Source organism: Oncorhynchus keta, chromosome 36 (assembly GCF_023373465.1).
Source record: "Oncorhynchus keta strain PuntledgeMale-10-30-2019 chromosome 36, Oket_V2, whole genome shotgun sequence".
NCBI classification, from domain to species: Eukaryota; Metazoa; Chordata; class Actinopteri; order Salmoniformes; family Salmonidae; genus Oncorhynchus; species Oncorhynchus keta.
Genome location: NC_068456.1, coordinates 28,767,907 through 28,777,281, shown reverse-complemented (window position 1 = coordinate 28,777,281; position 9,375 = coordinate 28,767,907). Strand labels below are relative to the sequence as shown.

At 44.4% G+C, this 9,375-nt stretch overlaps 1 protein-coding gene across 2 annotated transcripts in view; it reads left to right on the top strand.

Moving 5' to 3' along the window:
• Positions 1 to 1,291: 1,291 nt before the first annotated feature.
• LOC118369878 (leucine zipper putative tumor suppressor 2 homolog) overlaps positions 1,292 to 9,375 on the top strand; it is a 131,340-nt gene continuing 123,256 nt past the window's right edge. For both annotated transcript variants that reach the window (XM_052498779.1, XM_052498778.1), the window contains exon 1: positions 1,292 to 1,700. The gene's annotated coding sequence lies outside the window, so the exon portion shown is untranslated. The remainder of the gene's footprint in view (positions 1,701 to 9,375) is intronic.

The window sequence follows — 9,375 nt, the reverse complement described above, 5'->3', positions numbered from 1 at the left end:
TAAGAAACGCTTTGACTACGTACAGACTCAGTGAGCATGGCCTTGCTATTGAGAGAGGCAGACTTGGCTCTGAAGACAAAACAGGCTATATGCACACTGCCCACAAAATTAGGTGGAAACATAGCTGCACTTCCTAACCTCCTGCCCAATGTATGACCATATTAGAGACACATATTTCCCTCAGATTACATAGATCCACAAAGAATTTGAAAACATATCCAATTTTGATAAATTCCCATATCTACTGGGTGAAATACCACAGTGTGCCATCACCGTAGCAATATGTGTGACCTGTTGCCACAAGAAAAGGGCAACCAGTGAAGAACAAACACCATTGTAAATACAACCCATATTTATGTTTATTTATTTCCCCTTGTGTTCCCTTTTTGAGCTATTTGCACATCAGTATAACACTGTACATAATATTACATGTCTATTCCTTTGAAACTTGTGAGTGTAATGTTTACTGTTAGTTTCTGATAGATTATGTCACTTTTGTTTATTATCTATTTCACTTGTTTTGGCAATGTAAACATATGTTTCCCATGCAAATAAAGCCCTTTGAATTGACATGAATTGAGAGAGTTATATTTATTTGTATTTGAACTATTTGCACATCATTACACTCTGTATAGACTCTGTATAGACTCTGTATAGACTCCTCTGTATAGACTCTGTATAGACTCTGTATAGACTCTGTATAGACATAGTATGACATTTAACATGCCAATGAAGCCCCTTAAATTGATTTGAAATTGAAGTGAGTCAGAGTCAGAGTTCAACAGTGACCAACCAGGGTCTCAGGTATCAGTCATGTTATATTTTTGACACATCCCTGACAATGAACCCATTCAAACACAATAACAGGTCCCGTTTCAAAGCTGTCAGACAGGTAGTGCTGAGAGGAATGAACATTTTAGTTCATACAGGTTAGTTAGTGAGGGGATAGAATGTCCCTTGGAATATCCTGTGTGACTCAAAGGGTTTCTCCCCCAGTTAGGATCCTCTGACTCAAGTGTCTGACTAAAGAGATCTCAGACAGTGAGAGACCAGCCAAGTGGGACATTTTTACACACCACAATTTGATCTATGTTGCATTGTAGGTTAACACAAGCGCTAGATTAAACACTATTTATATGACAAAGGACACATGAACTTTGAAGCAAAGCGCTCGACAGTAAAATTATGTAAAAACGGGATACCGGCCGTCGGAATACCCCCTACGAACGCTCTCTGGTCCCCTCCTCCCCTCACCGGTCATAAACCTTGTCGCTTCAGATAAGCGGTCGAGCCCCGACAAGAGGAGAAAGTTCACCCGCGATGCTCCGTTCGTTTCCCTCTGTCTGCGGGTGGTGCTGAACGTTTGCACGCACGCGGACCGGGCGGTGGGGGCTGGGATACGGTACGTGTGAGAGAACATAAAGAGAGAACATGACTTGACGAGCCTGTTTATTTTCCAAGCGGAAATTTCCACGTGTTTGCGACAGACACAAGAGGAAGAGTGAGAAGGATGAGGGGGGGAAGCCTGAGTTTCTTCTCGTGAAATAAGGAAAAATGTATAGGAAATAGGCCTGTCAACGAACAGAGACTGGATTTGTACGGTTTTAAGCTATATCAAGGAAATAACTTACTTATTTCAACCAAGACACATCTGGAAATAGTCGTTCCTCGGACGTTCTCTGCCAGAATTAGATTGAGAGGTGAGTTTCTTGAATGGAACTAAACTGTCAACAAGGTTTTCAAATTGTGTTCATGGAATCGATTGATCCTGTTCTGCATAAAATGTTGTTCATCCATGAAGTTTCTAAATAGGCTTATAGAGTCCTACATATGGGACTCTCTTATAGAGTACTATACAGTGGGCTCCAAAATTACTGGCACTGCACAAACAATATTAAAAAAATATAAACAATATAATTATAGAGATAAACTCAAAATACCAACATGTGAAAAATACTGTACTTGATTAATGTTTCAATGGATCCCAACAAAATCATTTATTGATTTAATTAAACATCTATGTCCTCAAAATCAAGGCTTCACAATTAATTGAACCTTTAAATATTATTATTAAAATCTACCAAAATTAAACCAGGAATTAAGGAACTATATTGAGCCATTACATCACTTCCTTTTTCACTAGGGTATAAAAATGAGGTAACACGCATGCAATATCCCTTTGTCATCCAACACCATGAAGAAAAGAAAAGACCTGGCAGTTTAAAAGAGACAGATGGTCGTAGAACTTCATAAATCTGGTAATGGCTACAAGAAGATCCACAAATGATTGAATATACCGCTGAGCACTGTCAGGACAATTATTAAAACATTTAAAAGATATGGAACAGTTGAAAACCTCACGGGTAGAGGACGCAAATGCATTTTGCCCCCCAGGATAGGGAGGAGGATCGTGAGAGAGGCAACAAAATCCCCAAGAATCACTGTGATAGAATTGCAGGCCTTGGTGGCGTCTTGGGGTCACCAGGTTTAAAAAAGCACCATCAGACGCCACCTCCACAACCACACTTTGGAAGGGTTGCCAGAAGAAAACCCTTAATGACCCCAAGACACAGACACAAGCGCTTGGAGTTTGCCAAACGTCATTTAAATTATGATTGGAAAAAGGTGCTTTGGTCAGATGAGACCAAAATGTAACGTTATAGTCACATACAGCATCGGCATGTTTGGCGTCGAAACAGAGATGCATACAAGGAGAAGCACCTCATACCCATGGTGAAATATGGAGGGGGGTCAGTGATGTTTTGGGGCTGTTTTAATTCCAGAGGTCCAGGGACACCTCATACCCACGGTGAAATATGGAGGGGGGTCAGTGATATTTTGGGGCTGTTTTAATTCCAGAGGTCCAGGGACACCTCATACCCACGGTGAAATATGGAGGGGGGTCAGTGATATTTTGGGGCTGTTTTAATTCCAGAGGTCCAGGGACACCTCATACCCACGGTGAAATATGGAGGAGGGTCAGTGATATTTTGGGGCTGTTTTAATTCCAGAGGTCCAGAGGCACTGGTTAAGATTGATTACATAATGAATTCTACCAAGTATCAGGACATTTTGTCTGACAATCTGGTTGCCTCTGCCAGAAGGCTGGGACTTGGCCGTATGTGGACTTTCCAACAAGACAATGACCTGAAACATACCTCAAGATCCACACAGAAATGGTTCTGTGACAACGAAATGTTCTGCCATGACCATCTCAGTCGCCAGACCTCAATCCAATGGAAAACCTGTGGGCTGAGTTGAAGAGGGCAGTTGATAAGTGAAAACCTGTGGGCTGAGTTGAAGAGGGCAGTTGATAAGTGAAAACCTGTGGGCTGAGTGGAAGAGGACAGTTGATAAGTGAAAACCTGTGGGCTGAGTTGAAGAGGGCAGTTGATAAGTGAAAACCTGTGGGCTGAGTGGAAGAGGGCTGTTGATAAGTGAAAACCTGTGGGCTGAGTGGAAGAGGGCTGTTGATAAGTGAAAACCTGTGGGCTGAGTGGAAGAGGGCTGTTGATAAGTGAAAACCTGTGGGCTGAGTGGAAGAGGACAGTTGATAAGTGAAAACCTGTGGGCTGAGTGGAAGAGGACAGTTGATAAGTGAAAACCTGTGGGCTGAGTGGAAGAGGGCAGTTGATAAGTGAAAACCTGTGGGCTGAGTTGAAGAGGGCAGTTGATAAGTGAAAACCTGTGGGCTGAGTGGAAGAGGGCTGTTGATAAGTGAAAACCTGTGGGCTGAGTTGAAGAGGGCAGTTGATAAGTGAAAACCTGTGGGCTGAGTGGAAGAGGGCTGTTGATAAGTGAAAACCTGTGGGCTGAGTGGAAGAGGGCAGTTGATAAGTGAAAACCTGTGGGCTGAGTTGAAGAGGGCAGTTGATAAGTGAAAACCTGTGGGCTGAGTTGAAGAGGGCAGTTGATAAGTGAAAACCTGTGGGCTGAGTTGAAGAGGGCAGTTGATAAGTGAAAACCTGTGGGCTGAGTTGAAGAGGGCAGTTGATAAGTGAAAACCTGTGGGCTGAGTGGAAGAGGGCAGTTTATAAGTGAAAACCTGTGGGCTGAGTGGACGAGGGCAGTTTATAAGTGAAAACCTGTGGGCTGAGTGGAAGAGGGCAGTTTATAAGGGAAAACCTGTGGGCTGAGTGGAAGAGGGCAGTTTATAAGTGAAAACCTGTGGGCTGAGTGGAAGAGGGCAGTTTATAAGTGAAAACCTGTGGGCTGAGTGGAAGAGGGCAGTTTATAAGTGAAAACCTGTGGGCTGAGTGGAAGAGGGCAGTTGATAAGTGAAAACCTGTGGGCTGAGTGGAAGAGGGCAGTTGATAAGTGAAAACCTGTGGGCTGAGTGGAAGAGGGCAGTTGATAAGTGAAAACCTGTGGGCTGAGTGGAAGAGGGCAGTTGATAAGTGAAAACCTGTGGGCTGAGTGGAAGAGGACAGTTGATAAGTGAAAACCTGTGGGCTGAGTGGAAGAGGGCAGTTGATAAGTGAAAACCTGTGGGCTGAGTGGAAGAGGGCTGTTGATAAGTGAAAACCTGTGGGCTGAGTGGAAGAGGGCAGTTGATAAGTGAAAACCTGTGGGCTGAGTGGAAGAGGACAGTTGATAAGTGAAAACCTGTGGGCTGAGTGGAAGAGGACAGTTGATAAGTGAAAACCTGTGGGCTGAGTGGAAGAGGGCTGTTGATAAGTGAAAACCTGTGGGCTGAGTGGAAGAGGGCAGTTGATAAGTGAAAACCTGTGGGCTGAGTTGAAGAGGGCTGTTGATAAGTGAAAACCTGTGGGCTGAGTGGAAGAGGACAGTTGATAAGTGAAAACCTGTGGGCTGAGTGGAAGAGGACAGTTGATAAGTGAAAACCTGTGGGCTGAGTGGAAGAGGACAGTTGATAAGTGAAAACCTGTGGGCTGAGTGGAAGAGGGCAGTTGATAAGTGAAAACCTGTGGGCTGAGTGGAAGAGGGCTGTTGATAAGTGAAAACCTGTGGGCTGAGTGGACGAGGGCAGTTGATAAGTGAAAACCTGTGGGCTGAGTGGAAGAGGGCTGTTGATAAGTGAAAACCTGTGGGCTGAGTGGAAGAGGACAGTTGGTAAGTGAAAACCTGTGGGCTGAGTGGACGAGGGCAGTTGATAAGTGAAAACCTGTGGGCTGAGTGGAAGAGGGCTGTTGATAAGTGAAAACCTGTGGGCTGAGTGGAAGAGGACAGTTGATAAGTGAAAACCTGTGGGCTGAGTGGAAGAGGACAGTTGATAAGTGAAAACCTGTGGGCTGAGTGGAAGAGGGCTGTTGATAAGTGAAAACCTGTGGGCTGAGTGGAAGAGGGCTGTTGATAAGTGAAAACCTGTGGGCTGAGTGGAAGAGGGCTGTTGATAAGAGCAAACCCAGGAATGTGAAGGGTCTGCATAGAGGAATAGTCCAAAATCCCTCCAGATGTGTTCCTTAACCTTGTCAAACATTACAGGAAAAGACTCCATGCTGTTATCCTTGCCAGAGATGGTGGCACTAAGTACTAAAGGAGGAGTGCCAATAATTATGAAACCTTGATTTTGGTGAAATGAATTTTGTATTAAATAATTGTATGATTTTGGTTGGTTCCATTGAAACATTAATAAAGTACAGTATTTCTCACGTTGGTATTTTGAGTTTCTCTATAATTATATTGTTTATATTTTTTTAAATACTGTTTGTGCATTGCCAGTCAGTGCCAGTAATTTTGGAGCCCCCTGTATATATATTATAATTATTTTATAAGTCTTTTTAGTTTGTAGTTTTTGTTTGAAGAAACACCAGTATACATACAATAAGTATACAAACAGACAATGAGGGGATAGGGGGTGCAACAAATTACAGATTATAGAAATTCCTTAAAAGACACAGGTATTGATTGTTTTAAGAGCTTTCTTATTAGAAAAGTGTAGAATGGTCTTCATGTACTGCCTGCTCGAATTCCTTATAGAAAACATGTTTTTTTTTATTAGTGAATTTACATTCATATGACATGAGTATGACATTTTTCCATTAGCACAATTAGATTGATGAGGTCAAATTATTTGTCTTCGTCCTTATTATAGTTAAGGAAACCGAGCAGCACATTCTCCCATAATTTTTTTTTTTTAAGTCATCAAGACTATTAACAATTATAAAACTATTAATATCTTGCCTTAATTTCTTTACATGTAGACAATGCCAAAACACATGCAAAACTGTTTCTGGATGCTCAACACAAAAAGCACAGTTAATGTTATGTTTTTTTAAAAGTTTCTTCAGGTAATGATTTGCAGGGTATTACTTATGGATCATTCTGAAAGAGACCTCTTTGACCTTGTTAACAAGCAGGTATTTGTGTAGTTATAACCAGACTTTTTTTAAACAGATATTCTTGATAAATGTATTCCAGTAAGTTGTGACATAAGGAATAGATACAATATCCTTTTGAAATGAAGCACATATAGATCTCATGTTCTGAGGCAGCAAGGATGAACACATTTTCCTATTGGAGAGTCAAATCAAATGTTATTTGTCACATACATGTGTTTAGCCAATGTTATTGCAGGTGTCGCGAAATTCTTGTGTTTCTAACTCCAACAGTGCAGTAATATCTAACAAGTAATATCTAATAATTTCACAACAATACACACATCTAAAGTAAAGCAATGGAATGAAGAATATATCAATATTTGGGTGAGCAATATCAGAGCGGCATAGACTAAGATACAGTGGAATAGAATACAGTATATACATATGGGTCAGACGCAGAGAGCAGAAGGTAGACGGGAGAGTGATGGGTGTGGAGTCAGACGCAGAGAGCAGAAGGTAGACGGGAGAGTGATGGGTGTGGAGTCAGACGCAGAGAGCAGAAGGTAGACGGGAGAGTGATGGGTGTGGAGTCAGACGCAGAGAGCAGAAGGTAGACGGGAGAGTGATGGGTGTGGAGTCAGACGCAGAGAGCAGAAGGTAGACGGGAGAGTGATGGGTGTGGAGTCAGATGCAGAGAGCAGAAGGTAGACGGGAGAGTGATGGGTGTGGAGTCAGACGCAGAGAGCAGAAGGTAGACGGGAGAGTGATGGGTGTGGAGTCAGACGCAGAGAGCAGAAGGTAGACGGGAGAGTGATGGGTGTGGAGTCAGACGCAGAGAGCAGAAGGTAGACGAGAGAGTGTTGGGTGTGGAGTCAGACGCAGAGAGCAGAAGGTAGACGGGAGAGTGATGGGTGTGGAGTCAGACGCAGAGAGCAGAAGGTAGACGGGAGAGTGATGGGTGTGGAGTCAGACGCAGAGAGCAGAAGGTAGACGGGAGAGTGATGGGTGTGGAGTCAGACGCAGAGAGCAGAAGGTAGACGGGAGAGTGATGGGTGTGGAGTCAGACGCAGAGAGCAGAAGGTAGACGGGAGAGTGATGGGTGTGGAGTCAGACGCAGAGAGCAGAAGGTAGACGAGAGAGTGATGAGTGTGGAGTCAGACGCAGAGAGCAGAAGGTAGACGGGAGAGTGATGAGTGTGGAGTCAGACGCAGAGAGCAGAAGGTAGACGGGAGAGTGATGAGTGTGGAGTCAGACGCAGAGAGCAGAAGGTAGACGGGAGAGTGATGGGTGTGGAGTCAGACGCAGAGAGCAGAAGGTAGACGAGAGAGTGATGGGTGTGGAGTCAGACGCAGAGAGCAGAAGGTAGACGGGAGAGTGATGAGTGTGGAGTCAGACGCAGAGAGCAGAAGGTAGACGGGAGAGTGATGGGTGTGGAGTCAGACGCAGAGAGCAGAAGGTAGACGGGAGAGTGATGGGTGTGGAGTCAGACGCAGAGAGCAGAAGGTAGACGGGAGAGTGATGGGTGTGGAGTCAGACGCAGAGAGCAGAAGGTAGACGGGAGAGTGATGGGTGTGGAGTCAGACGCAGAGAGCAGAAGGTAGACGAGAGAGTGATGAGTGTGGAGTCAGACGCAGAGAGCAGAAGGTAGACGGGAGAGTGATGAGTGTGGAGTCAGACGCAGAGAGCAGAAGGTAGACGGGAGAGTGATGAGTGTGGAGTCAGACGCAGAGAGCAGAAGGTAGACGGGAGAGTGATGGGTGTGGAGTCAGACGCAGAGAGCAGAAGGTAGACGAGAGAGTGATGGGTGTGGAGTCAGACGCAGAGAGCAGAAGGTAGACGGGAGAGTGATGAGTGTGGAGTCAGACGCAGAGAGCAGAAGGTAGACGGGAGAGTGATGGGTGTGGAGTCAGACGCAGAGAGCAGAAGGTAGACGGGAGAGTGATGGGTGTGGAGTCAGACGCAGAGAGCAGAAGGTAGACGGGAGAGTGATGGGTGTGGAGTCAGACGCAGAGAGCAGAAGGTAGACGGGAAAAATGCTTTAATGTCCTCAAGCACAGTAACAGGGACAAACATGGGTGAAGCCCAAAACACAGGCGCAACAACCCCAAAACCACTGTTACCGAAATACCGGACAGCGAAAACCAAAAAGTACACAAACACCACTAACGTAAAATAACCACAAGCCCGCACAAACACCAGCGGGCTAAAGGAACTTAAATAACACCCATCCCAAAACCTCAACAAGGAACAGGTGAAAACAATTAGACAGAAACAAACGAAAAGGAAAAAGGGATCGGTGGCAGCTAGTAGACCGGCGACGACGACCGCCGAGCCCCGCCCGAACAGGAAGGGGAGCCACCTTCGGTGGTATTCGTGACATATATCAAGTAAAGTTAGGAATTAAACCCATAAATATTGGTAATAATAATAATGATGTTGATAACAAGACAAAGAAAGTGACCCAGTCGGAGTGCAAAATACTTCAGTTGAAATGATTCTTAGAGTGATATCTCCAGCAGAGCATTCAAAACCCTGAGAGAGCCATGAATAATTTCCCCATTGAGATCTCCAGAAAGTACTACGAGCTAAACAACAATCGCAAATTGAGTAAAAATGAAAAGAAACCAGCCTTGCACACCATATCGATTTAAACGATTGAGTGAGAATAGTTTAAGCATAACAAAGATAACTTCCAGACCAAGAAACAACAAAGAGCTCACTGCCTATACTGCAGGTAAAAATAGCAAAGGTGAGAGAACAATATAGGACAGCTTGGTCGACTTTGAGGGTCTCTTGCCGCACGTGTTCCCCATCTGCCTCGGGAGCGACATACAGTCTCAGATTCCACCGTCTGGAGCAGTTTTCAAGTTTAGCCATTCTTCTTTGACACAAGTCCATGTTTCCCTCCTCCATTCCGACACAATTTTCATTGTGGGCAACCTTCTTAACATCGATGATTTTCATACATGCAAAGTCAACTGTTTTAAGCCCTGAATTTTCATTGCGTTGTCGCCGACCATTTACTCTATATGACATCAGACCTGGTATTGATGAGGCTGGAAAGAGTGGCGATAACATTGTTATTGGCAGCGGC